A 15,159-nucleotide genomic window follows, 5' to 3' on the forward strand; every position below is an offset into this window, starting at 1 on the left:
GCGGGTAGTGATCTATGTTAGTAGCACTTGTGATGACTATAAAATATTCATATATTATATACTTAAAAATAAATTATTTTAAATAATATATATATATATATATATATATATATATATCAGTTATCTGTATTTTCTAATAGTATTTTGCAGGAAAGAAAAATATCATGATAAAGCAAATAAAGGAATAAAAAGAGATCACGACGCATCATGGCAATAGAAGCACGACGCATCATGGTAAAGAACCACGAGGCATCATGGCAATAGAAGCACGACGCATCATGGCAAAAGAACCACGAGGCATCGTGGCACCTTATGAGATTTGATTTCTATAAAAAGGATGTCATATTTGTGTTGAAGGGAGGGGGGATCATACGTGCCTAATTAGCAACTTTTCTCTAGCTTTGGTCTTTGCTTCTTTCTTTATATATTTCACTTTATCTTGTAGTCTTTTGGATCTTCTAAGAGTATTGATAGTATTTTAATAATTCCTTTCTTTGTGAGATTTAAATACTCCATAATGGAGTAATCTCTTTCGCTGGGATAGTTGATGAAGCTCGATATTGTTATAATATTAATCTCAATTTTACTACATGCTTGACCTGAAACTTTCTAGTTATATTTCTATATTGTGCTGGAATATTAGTTTTAATTAATTATTATCACTTCTATCCATTCATTCTCCAAAGTTAGTTGTATGTCAATTTTGTAATTCTCACGAAGCAAAATTAATATACGATAACTATTGGGTAAAATAATAGAGTGAGAGTAATTCTTTTTAAGCTATTATTCCAAGTCTTTAATCTTGCTTACTTCCATTCTAATTCTCACGGAGGAGTTGTAGTTGGCAAGATTATTGATTTTTTAGTAAAAAGTTATCGCAAGAGGATATTTCTATATTGTGCTGGAATATTAGTTTTAATTAATTATTATCACTTCTATCTATTTATTCTCCAAAGTTAGTTGTATGTCAATTTTATAATTCTCACGAAGCAAAATTAATATACGATAACTATTGGGTAAAATAATAGAGTGAGAGTAATTCCTTTTAAGCTATCATTCCAAGTCTTTAATCTTGCTTACTTCCATTCTAATTCTCACGGAGGAGTTGTAGTTGGCAAGATTATTGATTTTTTAGTAAAAAGTAATCCCAAGAGGTTTTTGCTATCTTTTAGCACAATTCAGGCAAGAAAATTATTTCAGTTTAATCGTCACGAGTCATATATCAATTGATTTACATAACCTCATGGAGTGTTATTAATTGATTATTTCTTAGTGAGCAAATATAATTGTATTAGCAATAAACAGTTATTCCTAAGAGAAATACATGTAGAAGCTAAGATTTTATTATTATCACGCTATCGAGTGAATTCAATGATTCCCAACTCTTTTTAAATATAAATCTTCCGAAAGTTATTTTGTTTCAACTTAAGCAATTTAAATTTTCAACAAACAAAACTTCATCAATTTGGTTCTCTCAAATAGTAGTAAGAATATTATAAGTTTGTAGCTAGATTCTCCAATCTCTGTGGGACGATATCATAAACTATACTAGAATTTGATAGAGTACGAGCAGCAAAATCTTATACCCATTGGCCTCGTCACAAATCTCACCTCAATTTAAGCTTAATGAACTAACCAATTTTCAAACCTTCAAAACTCATGCTGAACCACGTCTAACCAACTCGGAATGACCTTAAATTTTACACACAAGTCCCAAATGACACCTATTCCAACTCCTGGATCAATAATCTGAACCCAAGGTACAGAAATACTATATACTAAATTACATTCTCTCTGCATTCGTTATTAGTTGTTACCATGCTTTGCTAATTCATCAGCAATACTGATTGCCTCCCCATAGATATGATTAATTTTCGTGTTGTTTGCTCTAGGTTAACGTATCAAAGGTACACCGGATCCGATTTGATAGGTTGCCCGCAGAAAAGTTGCAATCATCGATTAAGTAAGCATATGTTTTGCTGTTATTTTGCGAAATGTTTATACTTCCATGGAGTCTGTTTCGATGATCAATAGTGTGTGAGTCTTGGATGTACGTCTTTACATGCAATTGGAAAGGCCTGGAAATGAGTTGATATACATTATTTTCAGGAAGTGCTTCTTGACTTTTGTTGTCATTTCATTATCTGTTATAAATACTCCATGCAAAGAACAATTTTGACATCTTATTGCCAAGATCAGAAGAATTTCTACTTTGACCTTTGGTGATGCTTTGGATGGGGCTAATGTCACGATCCAAATTCCATTATAGGTCGTGATGGCAAGCCGACACTGATCAACTAGTGAGTTCCCGTTTATTTTATTAAATAATCCCAACTTCTAACTTAACTTAAATTTAAGACATTCGATAAATAAAGAATTTTAAGGCAACTGAAACGGAAACAACTAAAATAAATCATAATTACAGGAATACAACCTCAAAAATCAAGTCTACTAATATGTGCCAAGATCTAGTGTCACAAGTGTGTGGGCAACTAGTAGAATATACAAAAGATAACTATCCTACTGTCTGAAATAGAGTAGATAGATACAAGCAAAAGAGAAACCCTGGCATGCTGCTGAATGGCTAGAAAGGGGGCAGCTCACCGTAAGTCTCAGTCCGAATCAAGTATGCGCTCCTGGTGGATAACTAGATGCGCCTGCCTCAGATCATGTACAATTAAGTACAAAAGCGTAGTATGAGTACATAGACAATATGTACCCAGTAAGTATCCAGTCTAACCTCGAAGAAGTAGTGACGATGGGTCGACTTGACACTTACTAGGGCCAACAATAATATAATTAAAGTGTTATGCTAAGCATGGATATCATAAAGAAAATACCGACAGTAAATATCAGGAAGTGACAAGTTCTTCTTCCATAAATATAATGTCAATTTCAGTCATATCATTTAACAATTTACATTCAAGGTATTAAAGCAGTACAAACCACAGAAAGTTCCAAATAAATAACATGTGCAGGTTATGCCGAGACGTACTGCCCGATCCAACATAATAATAAAATATGCACTGCCGGATGGTCGAGCGGCGTGAACCATAGATGCATCTATTCACCCCGCTCGCAAATCATTCATGCAACGCGGTCAAATATAAATTTAATCATTGAAATCAAGTTCTTTCTTAAATTCTTTTCTTTAAAAGAAAAAGGCAATTCAATTTGAAGCTTTAAATCCTTAGAAGTCTCAACTTAATTCCATTTAATACAAATAACAAGTATCATCAAATATTGGTATTCGCAAAGCATGGTGTAAACCTAAACTACCCGGACGTAACAGGAATAGTAGCTACCTACAGACTCTCGTCACTTCGTGCGTACATAGCCCCCGTGTCACGACCCAATTTCACACGAGGTCGTGATGGCGCCCAACACCATTGTCAGTCAAGCCAACGCGAAAATATTAATAAGTTCTAGTTTTATCCCTTTTCCTTTCAAAACAGTTAACACAAATTCTATATTTTAATTCAAAGCAAGAATTAATTAGCATCGAATCGAAATAGTTATACAATCCCAAAAGAATAGTCTACTAATGTGTGTGCCAAGACCCGGTGTCACAAGTATATGGGCATCTAGTGGAATACACAAAAGAATAATCTACCCTACTGTCCGAACTAGGATAGATAGCAAAAGAAAATACAGAAAGACTCCATCACGCTGCCGGTCGGCATAGGAAAGGAGCAGCACACCGTGAAATCTCGGACTACGATCAAACGTGCGCACCAGACTGATAACCAGATGCACCTGCCTCAGATCCTGTACAATTAAGTACAGAAGCGTAGTATGAGTACATAAACAATATGTACCCAGTAAGTATCCCGTCTAATCTTTAAGAAGTAGAGACGAGAGGTAGACTTGACACTTACTAGGGTCAATTAATATAATAAGTGTTTTACTACGCATAAATGTCGCAATATATATAGCAATTTATAGCATGAAACGATAAGTCATTCTCCAGAAAATTTCATAATTAGCCATTTACATTTCAAGGCATTTAACAAGACAAGTCATGAATATGAATTCACACAGATAACATGCGCACATTATGCCGAGGTCGTACGGCCCAGTCCAACATGAAAGAAATGTGCACTGCCAGAGGGTCGAATGGCGCGAACCATAGATGCATCTATTTCTACCGAGGCGGTCAGCCCGATCCACAATGTATATCATCATCAAGAGGGCACATAACGCACAATCATAGTCAAATAAACTCACACGAGTTATCAAATGAATACATGCGTTCTTATACATTGTTCCAACTTCTAACAAGTCCTAAGTGATCTCATTAACATGAAAGGATATAGACATTTACAAACATAGCATGATACGGGTCCTAAACTACCCGGACAATTAACATAATAGTAGCTACGCACGAACTATCATCACCTCGTGCGTACGTAGCCCCCACAATTAGCACACATAATTTAATTAACTCACCTATGGGGACAATTCCCTCTTACAAGGTTAGAAAGGAGACTCACCTCGCTTCAAAACGTGCTTCCAGTACCAAGAACATGCTCAAACCCTCAATTTGGAGCCGAACAATCCAAAACTAATTAAACGAGGTAGGAACTAGTCAATACAAGCTCAAGAGTTCGCATTTTAATTACCAAAGTAATTTCCCGACCTTAAACACAAGTTTCCTAAAATCCGACCCCGAGCCCACGTGCCCGGATTCCGAAATTTATCAAAGAAAGTTGTTCTCTATAGCCTAGGGATCAATAATATGTGATTTCTACTTCATTCCATAACAAATTTCATGGTGAAATCTAAGTTTTATCAAAACCCTAGGTTTTGCTCTAATCCCTTGATTTTTCCTAATCTTTGTGTGTTAATTATCCAAAACCCAAGTATTAAACTTAGAAATAAGGAGTATGAACTTACCTCAAGATGCTAGGTGAAAATCTTCTCTCAAGAGCTCCAAAATCGCCCAATAAACGAGTGAAAAGTGGGCAAAAATAGCCTGGAGCCACTATTAAATGAGCTCACTGCTTCAGTGATTTCCGCATCTGCGGTCCTGGGCCGCACCTTCGCCCACCGCATCTGCGGAAAGGCGCCCGCTTCTGCGGAATCTCAACTGGGCCGTTGGGCCGCATCAGCGAGATTCAAGCCGCTTCTGCGGCTCCGCTTTTGCGGAAAAATAGCCGCTTCTGCGGCTTTGGGCCTGGCCTGGCTTGGCCGCATCTGCGAGAGGAAGACCGCTTCTGCGGTCTCGCACCTGCGGCTGACCAACCACAGGTGCGGTTATGACAGATAGCTGGGAGTTTCAGCTCCTTCCCAAAATTTCCAACTTCACTCGAGCCTCGCTCGATTGACGCTCGGGCCCCCCGGGCCCCGCCCGAATATACCGACAAGTTTGAAATCATAAAACGGACTCGCTCGAACCCTCGGAATGCCAGAAACAACGCTAAATCTAAGAATCACCCCCCTAAAACCAATTGAATCAAACTTATGAACTTCAAGTTCTTCACTTCACTTCTAACGTGCCGAAACGTACTTAAACTACTCAGATTGACACCAAATTTTGCGAGCAAGTCTTAAATGTTATAGTGGACCTGTACCGGGCTCCGAAACCAACATACGGGCCCGATACCAACATGATCAAGCATTATTCGATTTCATTAAATCCTTAGAATTTCCAGTTTAACAATTTTCAACAAAAATTCATTACTCGGGCTAGGGACCTCGGAATTCGATTCCGAGCATACGCCCAGGTCCCATATTTTCCTACAGACCCTCCAGGACCGTCAAAACACGAGTCCGCATCCGTTTACTAAAAATGTTGACCAAAGTCAAACTTAGTCTTTTAAGTAAATCTTAAAGAATCAAGTGTGCTTATTTCAACCCAAACTCCTCCAAATCCCGAACCAACCATCCCCGCATGTCATAAATTAGTTAAGGCAAGCGCGGGAAGTCTTATTTAGGGGAACGGGGTTCTAAAAAGCGAAACGATCAGTCGAGTCGTTACATCCTCCACCTTTTAAACCAACGTTCGTCCTCGAACGGGTTTAGATTCATACTTGAAGTGCCAAATAAGTGTGGATATCTGCTCCGCATGTCCTCCTCGGACTCCCAGGTCGCCTTCTCGACTGGTTGGCCCCTCCACTGGACCTTTACTGCAGAAACCCTCTTGGACCTCAACTGGCGCTCCTGCCTATCAATAATGGCAACTGGCTCCTCCTCGTAGCTCAATCTCTCGTCTAGCTGAATAGTGCTGAAATCTAACACATGGGACCAGTCGCCGTGATACCTCTGAAGCATAGACACGTGAAAAACTGGATGGACTCCTGCTAAGCTGGGAGGTAAAGCAAGCTCATATGCCACCTCCCCAACTCGCTTCAACACCTCAAATGGGCCAATAGACCTTGGGCTCAACTTGCCCTTCTTCTTAAATCTCATGACACCCTTCATCGGCGAGACTTTCAAGAGAACCTTCTCACCGACCATGAATGATAGATCACGCGCCTTCTGATCCGCGTAACTCTTCTGTCTATACTGTGCTATGCGAAGTCTTTCCTGAATTAGCTTCACCTTCTCCAAGGCATCTTTCACCAGATCCGTACCATACAACTTAGCCTCTCCGGGCTCAAACCACCCGATAGGAGAACGACATCGCCGATCGTATAAAGCCTCAAATGGGGCCATCTCGATGCTGGACTGATAACTATTATTGTAAGCAAACTCGGCCAAAGGCAGGAACTAATCCCACTGTCCTCCAAAGTCAATCACACATGCCCTAAGCATGTCCTCCAGAATCTAAATTGTCTGCTCCGACTGCCCGTCGGTTTGAAGGTGAAATGCTACACTGAGCTCCATGCGGGTCCCCAACTCACTCTGAATGGCTCTCCAGAAATGGGAAGTGAACTCAGGGCCCCTATCTGATATGATGGAAATAGGCACACCGTGCAATCGGACTATCTCCCGAATGTAAATCTGAGCCAACCTCTCTGAAGTGTAAGTAGTCACAATCAGAATAAAGTGTGCCGACTTGGTCAACCTGTCAACAATGACCCACACAGCATCAAACTTCCGCAAGGTCCGGGGCAATCCCACTACGAAGTCCATAGTGATGCGCTCCCACTTCCACTCAGGAATGGGCATCTGCTGAAGTAGGCCGCCTGGCCTCTGGTGCTCATACTTAACCTGCTGGCAATTAAAACACAGCCACATACTCCACTATGTCCTTCTTCATCCGTCGCCACCAATAATGCTATCTCAGGTCACGATACATCTTCGTATCACCTGGGTGAATAGAATACCGCAAACTATGTGCTTCCGCTAGAATCCTCTCCCTCAGGCGATCAACATTAGGAACACATAGGCGACCCTGGAGTTGCAGGACACCATCCTCGCCAATAGAAACCTCCTTGGCACTACCCTGTAGCCCCGTCTCTCTGAGAACTGCTAAATGCGGATCATCGAACTGCCGGGCCTTGATCTCCCCCAATAATAAAGACTGGGCAACAACACACGCAAGGACCTGGCTGGGCTCTGAAATATCCAACCTCACAAGTCTGTTAGCCAAGGACTGAATGTCCAAAGCTAGTGGCCTCTCCTCCGCTGGAATGAATGCCAAGCTACCCATACTCTCTGCTTTCCTGCTTAAGGCATCCGCGACTACATTTGCCTTGCTCGGATGATAAAGAATGGTGATGTCATAATCCTTCAGTAACTCAAGCCATCTGTGCTGCCTCAAATTGAGATCCCTCTGCTTGAACAGATGCTGTAAGCTGCGATGATCAGTATAAACCTCACATGACGCCCTATACAGATAATGCCTCCATATCTTAAGAGCATGAACAATCGCCGCCAACTCTAGATCGTGCACAGGATAATTATTCTCATGAATCTTCAACTGACGGGAGGCATATGAAATAACTCGCCCCTCCTGCATCAATACACAACCCAAGCCAACGCGTGAAGCGTCGCAATATACCGTATACATCCCTGAACCGGAAGGCAACATAAGGATTGGTGTTGTAGTCAAAGATGTCTTGAGTTTCTGAAAGCTCGCCTCACAATCATCGGACCAATGGAAGAGAGCACCCTTCTGAGTCAATCTGGTCAGGGGTGAGGCAATAGATGAAAAGCCCTACACGAATCGCCGGTAGTAACCTACTAACCCCAGGAAACTCCTGATCTCGGTCAATGAAGTAGGACGTGGCCAACTCTGAACTGCCTCAATCTTCTTGGGATCCACCTTAATACCCTCTCCAGACACAATATGCCCCAAGAATGCCACCGACTCCAGCCAAAACTCACACTTGGAGAACTTAGCATATAGCTTCTGCTCTCGCAAGGTCTGAAGCACTACTCTCAAATGTTGCTCGTGCTCCCCCAGGCTACGTGAGTATACCAGGATGTCGTCAATGAAGACGATAACAAAGGAATCAATATAAGGTCTGAACACCCTATTCATTAAGTCGATAAACGTCGTTGGGGCATTGGTCAAGCCAAAGGACATCACCAGAAACTCGTAATGACCATATCTAGTACGGAAAGCAGTCTTCGGAACATCTGAGTCCCGAATCCTCAACTGATGGTACCCCGATCTCAAGTCAATCTTAGAGAACACCCTCGCACCCTGCAACTGGTCGAACAAATCATCAATACATGGCAACGGGTACTTATTCTTGATGGTAGCCTTGTTCAACTGGCGGTAGTCAATGCACATCCGCATGGTGCCATCCTTCTTCTTCACAAACAACACTGGTGCACCCCAAGGTGACACACTAGGTCTAATAAACCCCTTTGCCAACAACTCCTCAAGCTGCTCCTTCAACTCTTTCAATTATTTTGGAGCCATACGGTATGGTGGAATAGATATAGGCTGGGTACCTGGGGCCAAATCAATACAGAAATCAATATTGCAGCCCGGTGGCATGCCAGGAAGATCAGAAGGAAACACATCGGCGAACTCCCGAACTACTGGAACTGAATCAATCGTCGGAGACTCTGCGGTGATGTCCCAAACATAAGCCAGATAAGCCAAACACCCTTCTTGACCATATGCCGAGCCTTCAGGAAAGAGATAACCCGACCAGACATATAAACTGTGGAACCCTTCCACTCCAACCCGGGCAACCCTGGCATCACCAATGTGACAGTCTTGGCATGGCAATCTAGGACGGCGTGGTATGGGGATAACCAATCCATGCCCAGGATGACCTCAAAGTCGATCATATCAAGCAACAGGAGGTCTGCTCTAGTCTCGAAACCACAGAATGTGACCACATAGGACTGGTAGATCTGATTCACAACCACAGAATCGCCCACAGGACTGGACACATGAACAAGAGTGCCCAAAGGCTCAGGAGCAATAACCAGATTACGAGCAAATAGAGATGATACATATGAATAGGTGGACCCTGGATCAAATAATACCGAAGCATCTCTGCCCTAGATTTTTGTCACATTTTTTGTCACGCCCCGAACCTGGGCCTGGACGTAACACGGCACTTGGTGCCTAACTACATGTGACCGAGCAAACCAATTGGCTGGCTGAATCAACATGTGATATCATAACATACTGAATGCGGATGCGGAAGATAAACTAACACATGCTGATATACTGAAAGTCTGGATGATATAAATCAAAGTACGGAAATACTAAAACAAGGTTGAAACATATACGTAGCCAACATTGCTTAACATGAAAAGCCTGAGACTCTGTCTAACTGTTACTCTAGTTTATGAAGCCTCTAATGAAGTACTGAAAACACTAACTATCTGTAAATACTGAAAGAATATAAAGTAATGATAATCCCTCGAAAGAACTGGGGATCACCAAATAGCTGGTACGAGAATCCTAGCGCTCTAAATCATCAACCTGTAAATCATTACCTGCATCGTGAGATGCAGGGCCCGGGCAAAAGGGACGCCAGTACATTTGAATTGCACTGGTATGTAAAGCAACTGAAAGAAAGAATTATAAATGCTGAAACTGAAACTAAGCTGATAACTGAGAATTGATAATTGATAACTGAAATGATAACTATTGAAACTGAAACTGAAATGATAACTTATAACTGAATTGATAACTGATAACTGAACTGATAACTGGTAACCGAAATGATAACTGATCACTGAAATAATAACTAATAATTGAACTGAACAAAGGAAGTAAGGATATAAATACTCTCTCTTCTAAATGATGAACAACCTGTTTATCTGAATAAATAAACTGCGGCCTCAGGCCCAATATATATATATATATGTGTGTGTGTGTGTGTGTGTGTGCGCACAACTGCGGCCTCGGGCCCAAGTATACGTATACATAACTACGGCCTCAGGCCCAAAGATGCATAAAGCATAAACTGCAGTCTCAGGCCCAAATATAGGTGTTCAACATTCAGGAACTGAGAATGAAACTGCAATACATGATAGTGAAATACTGAATCACACTGAGTTATATGATACTAGAATACTGGATCACACTGAGTTACATAATACTGGAATACTGAATAGGACTAGACCGAGACATGTATTCTTGAACTGATTATGAACACTGAAACTTCAACTATTTATGGCATACTGAGTAATCTATACTAAGACTCGGGGGCATCAAACCCAAGTCTATATTGAATACGCACTGAGCTCACAACGTTCAGAATGAAAGTGGTGAACGAGTTATGAAGCTAGAGAATAGAAGTTCTGCAACTATTCAAGGAACTAGGCTTAACTATATTTCTGAGGCAATTAGTAACGTGGTAAAAGAAATGTAGTGTAGGGAGAATCATTAACATTCCCAAACATAGAGAGTTAGCCTCACATACCTTAACTTTCTGCTCTTGAGCGTAATTCAACGTTTGTCAATCCTTTCAACTTTAATCTATAGCAATACAAGTCAAAGGGATTCCATATTAGCTATGATGCTCATGTTTTGGTCACTTAAGCATCTAATCAAACACTTGGTGAAAATAAAGCTTCATAGTCCTTATTAATGGTGTCTCTACACCCAGTAACGCATTCTCTTGTCCCTAGATAAATTCTAAAGTCTCAAACGGTTATAATCAACATTGTTCTTTATCACCCATAAGGTAAACAACACCCTTAACCAATAATCAACAATCAACACCCCAAACTTATAATCGTTCATGCTTTTCTATCAAACTCATCAACTCATATCTCATGAACTAGGGTTTATAATCATTAAACTAATGCTAGAATCAAGTAGAGGGTGAAGACATTACCTTTTTGAAGTTCAAACCCTTTGAATTCGAGTTTTAGGCTTCCTTCTCTCAACAATGATGTCCATATCTTGGGTGGTGGAGGGACCCTTAAGGAGTTAGGTTTTTGAGAGTTCCCCTTTCTAGAGCAAGTTTTTGTGTTTTGGGGCTGTGGGGGACGGAGTAGGGGTTTAAAATGACCCCCCATATTTTGATTTTGAAACAACTATTTTACCCATATTCATCCCGATGGGACTTCACATGTCCAAGATATAACCTTAATACTCCTTTAACTCATTCATACCTAAGCCGAATTTACGGGGTGTTACATTTTTCTTTAAATTAAATTCACCTATGGGGAAATTTCCCTCACACAAGGTTAGAAAGGAGACTTAACTCGTCTCAAGCCTACTTCCCAATTCAAGAATGCGCTCGAACCTCCAAATTTGATGTCAAACGACTCGAAACTAGTCAAATATTATATAAACTAATCAATCTATGCTAAAAAGTTCATAATTCCATCATTCAAGTGATTACCCAACCTAAATTGCAAGATTCCTAAAATTCACCCCCGGGCCCACATGCTCGGATTCCGAAATTTTTTAAAGAATATTGTTATCCATAACCTTAGGAACATAAACATATGATTTCTAATAAATTCCATAACAAATATTGTGGTCAAATCTCATCTTTATCAAAATCCTAGGCTTTTACCTAAACCCATGATTTTTACTAATTTACATGTTATAATCTACCCATAAACTATATATTTAACTCACATTGTATAGAAGTTACTTGCCTCAAAGTGCTAAGTGAAATCCCCTCTCTAAGAGCTCCAAAAATCGCACCACAATGGAAGAAATGAGCAAAAATGGCCTAAGTCCCGTTTTCAAAAAGTCACAGCCCAGATCTGCCTTCTTCGCGTTCGCGAAAAAGGCATCGTGATCGCGAAGGCAATGTTCCAGGCCCAGGGAAGGTTACTCTAGACGAACGCGGAGGCACACATGGCCTACCCTACGCGAACGCGAGGTCTACTTCGCGAATGCGAAGAGTCAACAATGGCCACAGCTCAGCCTCCTCTACGCGAACGCGAGCCAGGCCACGCGAACGCGAAGGCTAGAGGACCCAGACCTTCGCGAACACGATGCTCAGCACGGGAGCGCGAAGGGCAAAAGCTTCTCAGCTACAGCACCCCAAATCCTTCATCGCGAACGCGAGGGTGCGATCTCGTTTGCGAAGAAGGAAACCAGAAGCAGCAATTCTAGTGTGTTTCATCTCACCTCCGGGTGGTCCGAAACGCACCCGAGCCCCTCGGGACCCCGTCCAACAACTCCAATAAGTCTATAAACATAATACGGACTTTCTTGAACTCTCAAAACGCGTAAAACAACAACAAAACCAAGAATCACACCCCAAATCCGAATTGAATCAAACTTTGAACTTCAAGTTTCTAAATCGCTCCGAACGCGTCGAATCATACTTAGACTACTCGTATTGACACCAAATTTTACGTACAAGTCTTAAATGACACCATGGAACTATTTTTGGTCTCGGAATTCCGTTCAGACCTCGATATCACAAAAACCCGCTCCAATCCAAATTTAAAGAACTTCAAATTCCTTAAAGAATCAACTTTCACTATCAGGCGCCAAAATGCTCCCGGGTCATCCAAAACCCGATCCGAACATACGCCCAAGTCCGAAATCATGATACGAACCTGTTGGAACCTTCAAATCCTGATTCTGAGGTCGTTTACTCAAAATGTAGACTAAAGTCAAACTTGGACTTTTAAGCCAACCTTAAGGAACCAAGTATTCCGATTTCAACCCAAACTCTTCCAAATCCCGAACCAACCATCCCCTCAAGTCATAAATCAGTAAAAGCAAGTACGGGAAGCCTTATTTAGGGGAACGGGGTTCTAGAAAGCAAAATGAGCAGTCGGGTCGTTACATTCTCCACCTCTTAAACAAACGTTCGTCCTCGAACGGGTTTAGATTCATACCTGAAGTGATGAATAAGTGTGGGTATCTGCTCCACATGTCCTCCTCGGACTCCCAGGTCGCCTCCTCGACTGGTTGGCCCCTCTACTGAACCTTTACCGTGGAAATCCTCTTGGATCTCAACTGGCGATCCTGTCTATCAACAATAGCAATTGGCTCCGTCTCATAACCCAAACTCTCATCTAGCTGAATAGTGCTGAAGTCTAACACATGTGACAAGTCGGCGTGGTATCTCCGGAGCATAGACACGTGAAAAACCGGATGAACTCCTGATAAGCTGGGAGGCAAAGCAAGCTCATATGCAACCTCCCCAACTCGCCTCAACACCTCGAATGGGCCTATAAACCTGGGGCTCAACTTGCCCTTCTTCCCGAACCTCATAATACCCTTCATCGGCGAGACTTTCAAGAGAACCTTCTCGCCAACCATAAATGATACATCCTGCACCTTCTGATCCGCGTAACTCTTCTATTTGGAATGTGCTGTGCAAAGTCACTTCTGGATAAACTTTACCTTTTCCAAGGCATCTTTCACCAAATTTGTACCAAATAACTTAGCCTCGCCAGGCTCAAACAACCCGATAGGAGAACGACGTCGCCGACCATATAAAGCCTCAAATTGAGCCATCTCGATGTTGGACTGATAACTATTGTTGTAAGCCAACTCAGCCAAAGGCAAGAACTGATCCCACTGTCCTCCAAAGTCAATCACACATGGTCTTAGCATGTCCGCTAATATCTAAACTGTCTGCTCCGGCTGCCCATCAGTCTGAGGATGAAATGTTGCGCTGAGCTCTACACGGGTTCCCAACTCACTCTGTACAGCTCTCCAAAAATGGGAAGTGAACTGAGGGCCTCTATCATATATGATGGAAACAGGCACACCGTGCAACCGAACTATCTCCCGAATGAAAATCTGGGCCAACTTCTCTGAAGTATAGGTAGTCGCAACCGAAATGAAGTGTGCCGACTTGGTCAACCTGTCGACAATGACCCAAACTGCATCGAACTTTCGCAAGGTCCTCGGCAATCCGACTACAAAGTCCATAGTGATGCGCTCCCATTTCCACTCAGGTATAGTCATCTGCTGAAGTAGGCCACCTGGCCTCTGGTGCTCATACTTGACCTGCTGGCAATTTAGGCATCTAGCTACATACTCCACTATGTCTTTCTTCATTCGCCGCCACCAATAATGCTGTCTCAGGTCACGATACATCTTCGTAGCACCTGGATGAATAGAATACTGTAAACTGTATGCCTCCTCTAGAATCCTCTCCCTCAAGCCATCGATATTAGCAACACATAGACAATCCTGGAGTCGCATAACACCATCCTCGCCAATAGAAACCTCCTTGGCACTACCCTGTAGCACCGTCTCTCTAAGGACTGCCAAGTGCGGATCATTAAACTGCCGAGCCTTGATCTGCCCCAATAGTGAAGACTGGGTAACAACACATGTAAGAACTCGGCTGGGCTCAGAAATACCCAACCTCACAAGTCTGTTAGAAACTTAAACTTACAATTTCGTATAAAAATTCATTACTCGGGCTAGGGACCTCGGAATTCGATTCCGGGCATACGCCCAGGTCCCATATTTTCCCACGGACCCTCAGAAATTGTCAAATCACGATTCCGGGTCTGTTTCCCCAAAATGTTGACCGATGTCAAACTTGGCCCTTTTTAAAGAAACTTAAAGAAGCAACTAGGCTTATTCTTGCTCAAAACTCTTCTAACTTCCGAACCACCCGTCCCCGCAAGTCATAAATTAGCTAAAGCAAGTGCGGAAAGTATCATTTAAGGGAACGGGATTCGAAAATGCAAAACGACCAGTCGGGTCGTTACATTCGCAAAAGTGGTTCAGTGGCCCATGTCTTAGAGTCTTAAGTCCACAACAAGGTATCCTCTCTGTTTAAGGTCCGTTCTTGTTAAATCTGCACGCTTAGTCATTTTCGCAACATAGGCCATTTCTGCAAAATAGGG

The sequence above is a fragment of the Nicotiana attenuata genome, unplaced genomic scaffold (genome assembly GCF_001879085.1).
Source record: "Nicotiana attenuata strain UT unplaced genomic scaffold, NIATTr2, whole genome shotgun sequence".
NCBI lineage: Eukaryota > Viridiplantae > Streptophyta > Magnoliopsida > Solanales > Solanaceae > Nicotiana > Nicotiana attenuata.